The 15,946-nt window shown below is 35.2% G+C and overlaps 1 protein-coding gene across 4 annotated transcripts in view; it reads right to left on the reverse strand.

Annotated features, from left to right (window-relative positions):
- LOC135219184 (signal transducer and activator of transcription 5B-like) overlaps nucleotides 1-15,946 on the reverse strand; it is a 225,397-nt gene that overhangs the window by 197,084 nt on the left and 12,367 nt on the right. The window contains exon 1 of one of the 4 annotated variants that reach the window (XM_064255730.1): nucleotides 14,176-14,332. The exons of 1 other annotated variant lie outside the window; for it this stretch is intronic. The gene's annotated coding sequence lies outside the window, so the exon portion shown is untranslated. 2 more of the 4 variants (XM_064255727.1, XM_064255731.1) reach the window with 2 other exon arrangements.

The raw sequence follows: 15,946 nt of genomic DNA on the forward strand, positions 1-15,946 counted from the left end.
CGTTGTAAGCTGGAACATCATAAAAAATCCTATATTTGTTATTGCATTTTTCATCAAAAAATCCTTCAAATACTGATTATTTTGCATTTTTAGTGTCATATTTCATCTGCCAGATGAGCGTTGTAGGCTTCATAACCCTGGAAATAATTTCTGATGAATATAATGGAAAAGCGCCTTAACCTCGGAACGTAATAAGCCAAACCCGTTGTAACCCGGGGACTGCCTGTATAGTTATGTATTAATGTTTCCTAGGAAAAAAATGCACATTCCTTTTCATAATCTTTGTTTTAAACTATATCTATTCACTCAAGAGAATTGCAAATTTCAGCAACTCTCAACTTAGAACAGTGCAGCACATGGCCCACCTAGGTGAACCCAGAACAAATTTGAACCAATCAGTTGACTCTGATCAAGTGAACTCCAACCTGACATGACGAATCAGTGCAACATAAAGAAGATGAAGACGAATTTAGTATCAAATTAGAAAATAGAGAAAACACAGGGATACAGTATATACAGGAGCTTGTAATTCACTGACAAGTCTACATGAACACCAACATTATTGCACACAAAAGATACCTACAAGGCTGTAAAATCTGGCAATTAATTCCACTTTAGTTATTTATGTAAAGGTATTTTTGGAAGGGAAAACTCATGATATAAAACTGGAGATGACATTCACGAATTTCACACATACTACAAAGATAAATGGTTTACGAGACTACGTACTATGTTCAGTACATGAGATTATATGTAACGAATTAAAAACAAATGACACAACCTTAAGAGAATTTAAAGCAGATGAAACAAACTATTCTGAATACTGCAAACAACAAATACATTAATCATACTGTACTGAATTTCCATTAATAATGAATAGTAGAATAATTAATCACAACTCTCCCTATGCCATCAACAAGCAGGTCAAGACACTACCATATTCCCAATGCACACCTTATTAGAAATTTACAGAGCAAAATAGGTTTGGCAGAATATACAGCACAGTTCACTGGATGAATTAAAGCTGAAGTGCCAAACTAATAACAATGCAATTCATCAAAACATTTCTTGTAAGTGGTAATATTATTTCAAAATAAGGTTCAAGGTAAATTTTACTTTCAAAACACTAACAGTATATTAAAGGTACAATATGGCAGACAAAGACAAAAACACTTGAAAATATTAAAAGGAAGCATGGCCATAACGTCATCTGCAGTCATTGTATCTAGCAATACTGCGCTGTCCCAAGGAACTACCATGTACGCTATTATACTCCTGTATACATTTTTTTTTAAATGCAGCACTATATTTTATTCTTAAAGTCATCTTTCAATTACCTCCACTGACAGATCGGTAGGGGTGGCTGAAAGGGGTATACTGTCATTCCCTCAAATGTTAGCCTCACAACTTACTTTCAACTAACCAATGCCCGTACATTATAAAACAATAAAAATAAATCACTAATAATTCAATACATTTTAATTTGTTTCAATTAGTGTCTTATGAGAAATGTTCATAGGCTAGGCTGGGCTACAATAGGAGATTTCATAGTCTACACAATCCTAGCTTAGAGCCGAAGATGCTAAGAGTTGGAGGAGCATTGTCTGTGAATACCTGAATGTAAGATTACAATAACAGGTTACTTTACTATTTAAGGCAATAAAAATGAGCCATAGAAAACAACTCACTGCTCTACTGTTTTTCTGCTAGAACAAGATAAAGACTGAAATTTGTACAATTACTTGACATCACTTCACTCATTTCATAAAAATAATTAGGCCCATACAAAACAATTTCCTGAAACCTCATCATTCTTATCACAAAAGCATTTTATCACCAACCAATGACTTGACAATACCATAATCATTTTCAGGTGAGGTTTGATTTGAGGACTCCTTGTACAAAGCAGCATCTGTGTGATGTCATTCTGCAGCATAAACAAACCAAAAGAGCAATGCTCAACCCACCATCTTACAAGAGAATTCTCTGTGATTCCTCTATATCCCTTCCTGAGTCAATAACAACCATGCAGAGCATTGAATTCCAACTTCCAGTTAAGAAATGAATTTGCTAAAATGATAAACTAGTTATAAAATAAACCTAAAAGCATCTGAGTATTGAAACTTGTGCTTGGTTACAAACAGAAGAAACAAGCTTTTACCACTACAAATTTACCTATCACATCAACATTGAAAAACCAAGTCATAATTCAACTTTTTGAGGCACATAATTCTTTTTAAAAATTTATTTCTAATGTATCTGTAAGACTCCAGTAATTTACAATTATTTAACAGCACCATTCCTAAAAAACTTGAAGGGCCCACAACTACAATTGCAGCAAAGCAAGAGCTTTCACAGCATCCAGGTGAAATTGTCAATGCAACCTAAAGATATTAACGCTGTCATTACTATATGCCTATGAATGGAAAATTATCAAAGACAATGCTCCTTGTTCTAACAAACCAGAGGGAATCAACCACTGTGTATATGCTGTTCACAAAATAAAATACAAGCAACAACGAGAGCGAGAAAATTTTGTTAGATAAAGAATCTGCCACCATCCATCCTTATCATTTATCGCTTTTTGATGAGAATACCCACAAAGCAATACCTTTGCCAGTCCCATACCTGAAGAAGAATGAGCAAAAGGATTCGCGAAGAAAACAAAAATGTGTGGGATCTAACCTCAAGAATAACAAAAGACTCGAAAGGGAGTTACAAAATCAAAGTATGTAAATAGATGCAGGGATACAATTAGAAAGTTTGGTAAAAAATAAAATGCAACAGCCAATAAATAAAAAAAAAAAATAAATAACCCACATACACCCTTTGAACAAATGAGGGATGTAACGAACAGGAATATTAATAGCCTTTCCAAGAAGATATAAACAATGCATTTGCCTTTGGTCTGTCCAGGGGGAGGAGGGATCTGCACAGTGTACTTTGTCTTTTGATATACGTAGTACATTTAACAGAGGGCAGTAGTATAAGCAAAATATATGCACTATTTACTACAATTCAAGAGATATTTCAAAACAGTGCATAATCAAAGCACTGACATAAGAGCAAAGCTAGTCCCAGTGTCAGTAGGAATATGCATAAGTAGACATTACTGTACTTTGAAGAAAATTATCCACAAATAGAATGGCTAATAGTAGTGGCAAGTTTTTATAAATGTAAAGTTAACGTGACTGACATTGATGAGCTGATAATTACATAGAAAATGAATATGTATTGAGAGAGTTAAAATCAGAGTAATTAATCATTCAATTTAGTACAAATAAAACATTCCCACCTCTTGTTATCTATGAATTTACTTCAGTACGTAAATTTGGATGCCCCGTAATTTAAGAATTTCCCACAATTTCCAGTCATTTTTAGATTCATCATACAGGTTATGTATCCGTGTAACTTGTCAAGCAGAGCTTTCCTTTACCTAGTTAATGGATGTAACACTACACTTACACTAAACACAGTGGCAGGTGTTTCATAAAAAGGTGAGATAAATATTTATGTCCATCATGAATCCACACTGAGTCCTGTGATGTACATAAAAAGTAGGGTCACTAGGAGCTGATTAATGTTAACGGTAGAATCTGAGGAAAAGAGGATGAAATGTTAAAAAAGTTGAAAACGTGACAGTAGAATGGAAAAGAGAGGACCAAAAATGAACACAAGCAAAATAAAGTTTTATTGTGAATGGGAAGGAAGAAAAGCAAAAAAGAAGAGTGACCATATGGCTGTTGTGGGTGAGGTGTGAGAGCGAAAATAACAGATACTATTGTCACAAAAAGTGCTTAGGATTACAAAATATACATGGAGTAAGAAATTTTCAAAAGCCAAAATGCATTAAAAGAACAAACGGGAAAAAGATGGGAGTTGATAAACTTCTGGCATAGATAGCATATCTTGAAATTAGTACGTAGAACATTTGTTATCTTCGGAACATACTGGATTGTAAAGCATGGGTTCAAATAGCACTTCAAGTATGGATGAAATGGAAGTTGACTAGATTATTGGCAAATAAAAATGTGCCATTAGAAGAAACTAATTTTTAGTGATAAATAAGACCAGTAATGCATGTCTGTGCAGTTGAACCATGGACACTGACAGAGAAAATGGAGATTTTGAAAAGGTGTGACCAGAGAATATTAAGATATATGGATGAGTCTGGTGGGAAGACTGTATCTTATTACAAATAAAAAAAATGCTGAAAAGATGTTTCCTCAGATAATAAAGAAAAAAATTTGATTTCAAAGACTGACAGTTCAGGCACAAGATAAGAAAGGTTAAGGAACAGTTGCTTTGGATAAGATATCATGGAAAAGAATGATGCATAAAGGCCCCCACCTAATAAAAGTTCATACACAGAGTATAGAAAATAGTTGAGATAACTGTACTCCAGATCTAACCATATCAAGGGAAAAACTAATAATGAAATGCTTATAATGATGAAGATTATACAATGAAGTTTAAAATACTATAGAAATAACTACTGTCATATTCTAAAATCAAATCACTGTGCATTATGAGCCAACTGTAACTTTCAAAAATATGGAGCTTCAACTGTAATGCTGGTGATATGGCTGACTGAAGCCTTATACTGTCATTAGACCAACAAGGCACAAAAACACTCAACAATATTGACTAACACTAACTTGAATGATTATATTTTTTATTTGTTCTTGATTAGTTCTAAGAAAGAAATGCATGTAGTATAACTTTTTTTTTTTGCACTTGACAAGTACTACTCATTTTGAACAATCTGACCAAGATAATAATGAATAGCTTTGGGCAGGTGAACCATTAGTAATTATCATTTTATTTCTGGCATCTCTCAAGTTATTTTATCTGCCCAATCTTTATATAAAAAAAAGTATAGATATGAAAATAATAGAAATTAATGTAAAAATCCAAAAACTTCTTTAAAAAATGCAACTAAGTTCTATGCTCCTATTGCTCAAAACTATAGTTTTGGAAAAGAATAATTTGCAAATTACCACAATAAAGCCTAATCTTGTGGCTCCTGAATGATAAATATATTTATTTATAATACTAATTTCCTGATGGCTTAGCCTACATAAAAAATACATATAGTAGCTTACACAAAACTTAAATATAATACTACAGTATATGCTTAATTCATGCTGATCTCAAAGTAAAATCCTACTGTACAAACCTCTTTATATTAAGAAATACTATACGGCTTTCTCCAATGATCTATTCTAAAATACGTACCTCATTTTTAATATAATCAATTTGCAACTGCATTTCTCCGAATGCAGGAGGTACAGTGGCAATACAAAGCATTTGACAGAGAAGAAACGGTTCCATATTTGTCAAACCCTCCTTTCCTGACCTAACCTGGCTTTCAGCCTCTCCCCACCATTCCTTAGTATATAAATATTCAAAAGTGAAGGACTAAAGCAGAAGATACAAAATGTAATCTTAATTCTTCATTAGAAAAAAAGTATAATACACGAAAGCAGAAGATATATACAAACTGTAATCTCAATTCTTCATTAGCAAAAAAGAGTATAATACTAAGTTATTATTATTAATAGGTGTTAGTTTTTCCAGAACCTCTGAGTCTCAAGTAGACTCTTTCTCGGCTGGTTCTCAGGGATCAATCCTGAGGGGGGGGGGGGGGGAAAAAAAAAAAAAAAAAAAAAAAAATTAGACTTTATTTGAGAAACCAGTCTTATTTAAAAAATTTATGATTTTATTAATTGAAAAATCCCTGCTTTCCGCAAGAATATTTTTTATTTCTGAACTCCGCAGATAAATAGATCTTTGCTGGGTCCAATTTGGGCACTCAACAAGCAAATGCTGTACTGTCATGGGTGTTTGACATCTGTTACATTTCACTGGGTCAGCATGTGGTGTTGACATCAAGTGACCATGTGAGAATCTTGTGTGTCCCTACGTAGCCTTGCTAGGATCACCTCTTTTGCTCTTTCCTCCTGTGAGGATGTCCTCCATGCATAGACTTCAGTTTTTTATATTTTTAAGTTTATTTGTTGTTGGCACAGAGGCCCATTCTTCTTTCCAATCCTGGTAAATTAATGTTTTAACTGATTTTACCCAGTCTGACACCTGGGGCATATGAAATTGTTGGAGGGATAGTGCAGGCTAATTTGGCAGCAGAGTCTGCATATTCATTTCCTTTTATTCCCACGTGTGCTGGGATCCAACATATTTCCATTGATATTCCTGATTGGAGGAGTTGATGAATTTTTATTTGAATTTCCTGTACTATTTGGTTTCCTGGTTTATACTGTCTTATTGCATCTATAGCGCTATGTGAGTCACTGAAAATAACAGTGACACTTGCTTTTGCCTCAGATATCATATCTAGAGCCATCTGTATGGCTGTGACTTCAGCAGTAAATACTGATGATATTGAAGGTAGGCTTTTTTTACTTAACATATTTTTCGAATATGCAGATGCTCCTACTCCAACATTATTTTTGGAGCCGTCTGTATATATCATAAATTTGTCGCCTTTTCTTCTAATGTGCTCCAAAGCATGTTGGCGGTACATTTCGTACTTGTCATTTGTTTTTTTGAGTAGGTAGACAGGGAGTTACTATCTTTACTCTATTTAAAATCCATGGTGGTGGCAATTCCATTGGTGGGTGAAAAATTGGATTTCATATTATGTATGTTCATTATGTATCTAGCTCTTTTTTGGGAAAGAGCTAGTACTATTAACTGCTGTTACTTGATTACAGTTTTGGAAGCAGTAAGTTGCAGGAGACGATCCTTGCTTGCATTGAAAGACCTCTTTGTATTGTTATTAAATTACGGTGATGTTTTAAGGGCAAACACCTGCCTCCACCAAAAGTGAGTTTGTTGGGGACGATCGGAAAGCTCCTGTGCACAATCGCACGCCTTCATGGTGCACTGCATCGAGAGATTTTAATGCAGATTCTGAGGCGGATGAATATATTGGACAGCAGTAATCTATTATGGATAAGACTGTTGCCTTATATATCATTATAAAATGTCTCGCTTTGCTCCCCAATTAGTGTGTATAACTTTTTTAATATGGCAAGGGCTTTGATGCCCTTGGCTTTAATGTATTTGATGTGCTCTTTCCAATTTAAATGTTGATCAAATATTACTCCTAGATACTTGATTTTTGTACAAAATTGTATTTCAGTGCTATAAAGATGCAGTTTGATTGTTTGGTTCTTCATCCACCTTTGTCTTTGTAGAAGAACGATTGCTTTTGTTTTATCAGTTGAAAATTTAAATCCAACTGAATTTGCCCAACTACATATATTTGAAATGGCAGTACTGAGAACTCTCTGAGCATGTCTCAGATTACTACTCGTATAGTAAATGACAAAGTCATCACATATAAACTGTTTTTTACACCACTTGGTAAATTTTATAGTAATGTCATTGATTGCTAAAGCAAACAATGTACAGCTCAAGACACTACCTTGAGGATTCCTTCTTCCAGTTTTATAGGTTACTGAGTAGGAATTTTCTACTCTTACTTGAAAAGTTCTGTTTGTTAAGAAGTTCTTAATAAATATTGGTAAGTGGCCTCTTAGTCCCTTGGAGTGGAGTTTTTGCATGATGTTATGTTTCCATGTTGTATCGTATGCTTTTTCTATATCAAAAAATATAGCTACTGTTAATTTCTTTTTGTTCAAAGCCTTTTTTGATATGATCTTCTAAATGTGTTAAGGGATCTAGGGTTGATCTGCCAGCTACTGAACCAGATTGTGTTGGTGTTAAAATGGATTCTTTGGTTATTACATACGTTAATCGTGCATTAACCATTTTTTTCTAAGATTTTGCATAGGCAACTTGTTAGAGATATCGGTCTATAATTGGATGGATTACTTGCATCCTTTCCTGGTTTGTTTATTGGAATAAGTTATGGCATGTTTCCATTTATCAGGAAAGACACGTTTAGCCAGATACTATTGTAAAATTTTAATAAATATGATTTAGCTATAGGAGCTAATTTTTCTATCATTTCAAATGATTTTATCATAATCCTGGTGCAGAGGATGACAAGAGTTGATGCATATCTAGTTCATCCATGTTAAAAATATAGTTATAATTCCAGGTCTTCAGAGTTTCAAAATTGAGTATTATATTTTCTTTTTTGTTTTCTGATACTTTGAAAATGTGTATCTAGGCTGAGTAAGCACTGATGTTTTCAAAATGTTTCCCAATTATGTTTGATATTTCATAAGTATCATGGTATATTTTCCATTTAAATGTATTGCACTCTTGGAGGTCTTATATGTTTTCCATTGATTTTCCTTATCTTTTGCCAGACATCCCTTGTGGATGTGTTTGAAGATATGTTTGTGACATATTCCTTCCATGATGCGATTTTTTTTCAGCTATTACCGTTTTTTCTAAATTTGGCTGTATATTTGTTATATAGTGGTTTAAGTGTGGGGTTATTGTTAGTTTGTTATACTATTTTGTTTAATAGTTTATACTATAGGGCATTTTGTTGAGTGATTTAAGGCGAGTTTTTGAGTCTGTTTAGATTGCGACTCAATATATGTTTTTATTTTACTTAATGTTGTTAATGTTGGATTCCACCATGGGACAGGGGATTTTGTGGAATGTGTTTTGGTTTTTGGAATACTTTTATCTGCAGCATTTATTATGAAGTTTGAGAGGATTCACATGTAGTATTGTGATCTTCATTATGTGGGAATGGTGGTATGTTTCGTGTGTATAGGAAATATTTATCCCAGTTAGCTTTTTGGATATTATATCTTGTAGGTGGCAATATTTTGACATTACTTAGTAGTTCAGAATGATTGGGAAATGGTCACTTGTGTATGAATCGTCTAGGACGTTCCATTCAAATTTCTCCGCTACATCATTTGAACATAATGAAATGTCAATTGAAGAAAGTTAGGTGTGTATTTGAAAAATATGTTGGAACTTCGCTTTCATTGAGACAATACAGATTGTGTTTCATTATAGTATTCTCTATGTTGATTCCGGATGTGTCAGTGGGTTATTAATATCCCATAATGGATTATGTGCATTAAAATCTCCTACTATAAGTAGTGGTTCCTGTATACTTTTGCTAATAAGTTCAGAAAAATCACTGAAATTTGCATTGAAATTTGGTGGTTATATAAATTACAAATAGTAATTTTACTTTTATCAGGCATATACAGTTTAATTGATGTTATTTGATATGGCATAGATGGTATGTCAACAGGTTCATATGTAATGCTATTATGAACGTATATGGCTGTGCCTAATTTTCCACCGTCAGTTGGTGAATAACAGGCAATTTTTAGTGTGTTGATATTTTGTAGGGTTACTTCCTATATGTTGTAGACATATGCACATTGGGTTGTGGTCTCGTATGATTCTTTGTAATTCACCCAGACGTAGTCGGGTTAAGAGACCATTTATATTCCATTGAATGATTTTATATTCCATTATTGGGAGGAATTGGTGTTAAATTCTGTAAATTGATTGCTGATTTTACTTTATCTCGTAGTTTATGCATGCATTTGAATTTATTTGTGGTTTTTTAATCGTTGTATTTTGTATGTTGGTTATTAGTTCTGCAGTTGTTTGTTTTTCATAGTTGAATATTAATTTGTTTGTTTTTCATAGTTGAATATTAATAAGTCCTATTTTTTGATTTATAATTTCCTTTTTGTATTTTAAGGATTCAGAACATAATTCGTTCTCATGTTGGTGTGTTAAAGGCACCTCCTTAATTTGGTAAAATTGTCAATACAATTTCGTACTGTGTCCCTCTGTCTTGGTAGTTTAGTTTGTTATATGTACTTACAAAGCATTCATTACAACCACAAGATGAAGCATGTTTTGGTAATGTTAATTATTGGTTCAGAAGTTTTTGGTCTAGCTTTAGAAATTTCTGGTTTTGTAATTCTATTGTTCCTTTTCTGTAGTGATAAGGACTGTTGGTTTGAGGGTTATTTGTTTTGTTGTTGTTAATGGGATATATTTCGGTCTTGTGGATGGTTGGGGGTGATAGTTATATTTTGGTTTGGTTTAATGGTATGATTTCATTAGTATTATTTGATGGAAATTGTGAAAGAGTGATCTTTACTGTCCAGATGTTGGCTCTTTGATTGAGATTGAGGGTAATTGTGTATTTCCAACTTGTGATGATGGTTAGTTTAATATCTTTTTTAAAAATGTTCTCCTAGTGTAGTTGGAGTCTCTCTGGATTGATTGTAATTTTCAATATTTACTTTTTTTCCCTTAGGTGGGGTTCTTCTAGAATTCTTTTCTTTTTGCCAGTTCGATTATCATCATTGATTTAATTTCTTCTTCTATTGGAAGTTCTTTTCCATGGATAACTGAATCATCTATGTTGGTGGTGGTATTGGTTGTTGTAATATCACTTTTATTTTGGGTTTCAGTATTATTGGTATATCCAGTTTCCATGTTTATACTATCTTGTTTGTCATTGTGCTGTTTGATGTCTTGATTTTTAGTCACATTTGAAAAGGTGGGGGTTTTGGATGGATTGTTAACGCCTCTTACTTTTAGCTCAAGTCTGGCTTCCATGACTGACATTCCTGTCCTATTTATTAACAACTGAAGTTCTGTGTTATATTGGTAAAATGAACACTCCTTAGATTTTGCGTGATGGGCTAGTCCACAATTAATACATTTTGATTGTTTACAGTCCCAATTAGTGGTATGGTCATCTGATGCACAGACTGCACTATAGCTTTATTACGGCATCTTTTGTATGTGTGTCCATACCTTGAGCACTGTGTCATTGTAATGGTTTAGGAACAAAAGGACGAACTTCTCTATTTTGTCCAAGAATTTTTATTTTAAATGGTAAGTCTTGGCCTGTAAATTTTATTTTGGCAATGTTGATATTTTTACTTTTATCTTTCCTACTTGAAATAGAGTATATTTCTAAATCGTGGATATTGTTATATCGCAATTTTAGGAGTCTAGCAATAGTTGTTTTTGAAGGAAGCTCCTGCTCGCTATTGGGTAGGATGACTGTACTGTACATAATTCAATGTTTCATGGCTTGTAATTATTACCTTTATATTATCTATTTCTGTTATACTTAAAAAGGCAGTGGACTGCTTTTTATTGGTTACTTGGATAAGCCATTCATTGTCCTTGATGTGTCTGCATTCCATGTCTTGTGTTGGATATGTTTAAGTAATTTGTTTTCTAGCATCGCTGCTGAGATTTTGTTGTCAGCTTTGAGGACTAGAAATCTTGACCAATTATCTGGTCCAAAGAGGTCATCAAAATGTACCAATGTGGGATTAAGTCGGTAATTTTTGTTTCTTTTTGGTCCTTGTTTTATGTATGTTGCTTGTCTATTATGATTTTTATATTTTTCTGTATTGCTGAGAGGATTATTTGTCTCTAATTCAGAATTATTGTTCATCATATATGGTTCCATTGTTACGATATTGGAGTTTACCAATTTATTTTTGTTTGTTTCTTTTGTATTTATGCACTCTATTTGGTTTTCTGGCTCTGCTGCTTTACTTGGAACAGGGTGTTCTTTGTATCTTTTATAGTACTTTCACTACTTGTGGCAGTACCTAGGAATTCGGGAGTGACGTGCCAATGGTCATCAACTGTGCCGTAGTTTTTCCATCATGGGGCCCAGGGGTACTCAAATCATTTATTTCACAGTTCATAAATTTTGAGATTTTTACACACACACACACACACACACACACACACATTCTTGAAAAGATATCATTGGCCCTTCACGAAGTTAAATTTTCTGCCAAAGGCACAAGTGAGAAAGGACTCCCAAACTGTCCGCATCCCTACCCTACCCCAAAAGGGGATGGCATAACATGATTAGTATGGCCCAAGTGTAAGCAGAACCCGCTTGCTAGGACTAAGAATATTATGTTGTAATACAATTATCCCCATCCATAATCACATTATGGGCAAACTGGATAGAATGCCGAGAAGTTCTATTCCTAGAACCCAGGCCCCCCCTGGAAATCCGTGGTCCAGCTCCACAGTTTGCCCATAATGTGATTAGGATGGGGATAATTGTATTAACATAATATTCTTAGTCCTAGCAAGCGGGTTCTGCTTACACTTGGGCCATACTAATCATGTTATGCCATCCCCTTTTGGGGTAGGGTAGGGATGCGGACATTTGGGAGTCCTTTCTCACTTGTGCCTTTGGCAGAAAATTTAACTTCGTGAAGGGCCAATGATATCTTTTCAAGAATTTTTGTGTGTGTGTGTGTGTGTGTGTGTGTGTGTGTGTGTGTGTGTAAAAACTCAAAATTTATGAACTGTGAAATAAATGATTTGAGTACCCCTGGGCCCCATGATGGAAAAACTACGGCACAGTTGATGACCATTGGCCTGAAAAACAGGTCCGAACATTGTCGGGTAGATGATGGATCTACCACAGTTCTCACTATTTAGCTTCGGATGATTAACTCCACGTTAAGCCATGATATGTTTTCTCATTTATTTGCTTTCAAAAATTTTGGCAAAAAATGGAAAGGTCCACATAAGTTTACTCGAAATATATAATGTCATATGGGACTCTTGGGTTCGAACCTGGGAAGAGATTCCTGAGGTTCGAGAGCTCCCTACCACGTCAAGGTGGTCCCAAAATGAGGGGGTATAATACTAAGTGCAGATCTAATTAGCTTAAGCTATGTTCGGAGATCCTAGCTTACCATTTATTATATTAGCTTAGTACTTATATATACTACACCAACTGTAACAATAGATCACAATTACTGGGTTATAATCATTTATGGAGCATGACTTGATTTAAAAGCTCTCCCCCCATAAAAGTGAACAGTTCTTAAGCTCCACATACAACATGGCATTGCATCACCACTCTCACTGTAGAGTGACGCGAGCAAGCAGTATAACACCTGTAACTTCCCAACATTTCTTCTCACAAATGACGGTAACTAGCCACCAGCACTAGGCTAGACAAATCATGTGGAATCGATGCAGGTTCAGCAAAGCCTTATTAAGATGCTTTTGGGCATACTACCTTTAATTATATATTAAACCTAGGTCATTAAATACTGCTTTAGTAGGCCTCAGTGGTAGATCTAGGGTGCTATTCCACGGCAGCCTAGACTATGGCAGTTGCGGTATTTCTATGCAGTTTTACCTTCTGAACAAGAATTTTAAGTAATATTTATTCGGACGACTGTAATTAACCCCCAGAGGCCAGTACTAAACACGGCGAAATACATTGGACGCCCCAATCCCTAGTGGATGTCGTATGCACGGTTACGTTCCTTGCAGTCCGTGCGGAATGCTTCTGTAGAAATACCCTAATTCTACACTGCTGATGGAGTATGCAAAGCGACCTCACGATAACCTAACTGCTTGTTTACATTAATGTAAACCTTATAGGAAAACTTTGATTTACCTAGCTAACTAAGTTGCTAGCCTACTGATCACAATGAAAATGGCCTAAAGCAAATAGCCTAGGTTAAAGTATTAGGTCTTAGACAATAGTCTATAATGTCTATGTCTGAAATTAAATAGTCAAGAATCCTACTGAAAATAAATTCCTCTGGTTCTAGCCTACCTATGCTGAGTTAGGTTAGTAATTCAAAAGATTAGCATAAGAATGCAAGGATGAGCCTAGGCGTAGTAGTAGCCTACGACTCCTTTTAATTCTTGAAGTTATGTGAAATACAAACAGCATACGACTAGAAAAAACAAATTAGGTATAGTACTATTGCAAGAATGGCCTTTGAGGTCGGCCTAAGCACGGCTTTGACTACCTAAGGTCAACTACGAAGCCGGTATAAACAAAGTTTACACTACGAAACCAGCAGAAGACGATTGAAATTATGTTCCTATCATCGCCAAAAATGTTTTGTTTCATTAGAAAATACGCGTTAGGTCATAGGTGATAATGAAAAGCTGTAGCGGGTCTGAATGGGTCGTTGTTTACAGCCATGGACGAATCCACTTGTTCCGTCGGCCCAACTCGCCCACACACACTCCCCGCCTTATTTCGCCTCCCTAGCTCCTTATTTGGTCACACCAGACTCACCTATGGTACTCTATGGGTGGCGAGGTCGTCCGAGGAAGCTGTCACGACGATATCTCACAGACTATTATTGTTTCCCCACCACAAATTGTCTCTCACAGATCGATTCATCAAAACACACGCACGTTTCCTAGAAATCTTACCTTATATGGCAGGCACTTGGTCACGTGACTCGCTCCGTCCAAGTGCCAACTCCCCTGCGCATTTCTCCAACAACGCGACACTCAAGTGTTTCACGGCTTTTCTTCACTACTGATATGCATTTGGCCCTTGCTTCTCTCGACGGCACGCGAGAGAAAAGTAGTTATTTAATAAATAAATGGAGAGAAAGGCTTTTCAAGCGGCGTCTGGCACGCTTGCACTGTTGCTTTGGGAGCAGAGCGCATGTCCTCTCTGTACCTGCACATTTAGAATTTCCAAGTATTTCACTCACTTTTCAGCATGTTTGATATAATCCCAGTATAAAATGTCCACACTGACCGATAGACCTACTTTCCTGTATGGATGACTAGGGCAAAGTACTGCAGTGGAAAGCAATTAAATGTCATTCGATTTCATGCAACGTTGTTTGTAGTTGATTTATTTGCGTTGCGAATTAACTCTGACATAACGATGTTAGATGATCTCATGCAAACTATTACATTAGAATAAAACAATGTACCCTAGCAGGTGTATGATGGTGAGGAGCAGTCACCAAATCAATACTTGCAGGAAGAGATTACAGAAGTTTGCATGACACGCTAATGGAGAATGATGACCGAGCCAGCAATTGTCACTAAATCTCAAATGTAAATATTCTGTTTAGTAAATACGAGAGTGATTAGAGAATTTCGGATTCCCTTGTTTATTCTTTGACTGTTTTTGAAGGCTATATTATTATCATAGTAACGGTCAAAGTTCAGTGCATATTTCCAGCACGTCATGTACCTTACTAATCTATTTTTGTGAAGGGCACAACGGAGGACCCAAGTGACCCCACCCAGCGCCCGCAAGCACTTTACATACGCAGCACATGTTAGCGGGAGAGTTGAAGGAACTAAAATTGCAACTGCTTGTCGTAGCACAACGTATCGCATAACCAATAAATTTAAGAGAGAATTTAGCTGTTGATTTTGGTGTAGTTTTAAATGTATTTCTTTATTCAAATATTATCTATCACTTCATTCCAATACATTCTTTTATATCACTATGGCGATAGCTCAAATTCCCAAGGACATTCTGTATTGAATATCGATAATTATTTTTTTTTTTAGCTTTTTGGAGGAATAAGAGTCCGTGCTGACTTATTTATAATGCCAGTTTAATCTGCAAAAGCAACATCTAGTAATTCACTGTAACTAAGTAACAAATTAAGTGATTTAATATTTAAGCAAATTGAATATTAAATCACATGGAAAGTTTGTTATTGATAGCTTCAAGCCCTCTGGCTAGAAGAAAATAGAGCTTAAATTGCAACCACTGATCTGTTTTGAATGATGGCCGACGGGACTGGGAACCGAAAGTCACTTTAAAAAAATCTCTAACCTTAACTATACTCTGTTTTTTTTGTTTTTTTGTTTTTTTTATCTGCCCATACGCCTGTGGCGTTTCCGTATGGTAACACTGCGTCCCGGGCTTTAGATAGTTACATTCAGCTTACATTCAACAATAATAATAATATCCCATTTCGAATATAAACGGTGTACTTGGCATACAGTAAATTATTAAAACACTTTTCAGTTGCAAATGTACACCCAGATATCCTTTTATTTACCTAAAACTTACACATACCGTAACTATTTAAAGCCCGGGACGCAGTGTTACCATACAAAAACACCACAGGCGGATGGACAGATGGAAAAAAACAGAGTATAGATATGACAAAGGCAAATGGGTCTGCCCTGATCTGTTCATTTGCCATGCATGCTCCTCTCT

Source organism: Macrobrachium nipponense, chromosome 1 (assembly GCF_015104395.2).
Source record: "Macrobrachium nipponense isolate FS-2020 chromosome 1, ASM1510439v2, whole genome shotgun sequence".
NCBI classification, from domain to species: Eukaryota; Metazoa; Arthropoda; class Malacostraca; order Decapoda; family Palaemonidae; genus Macrobrachium; species Macrobrachium nipponense.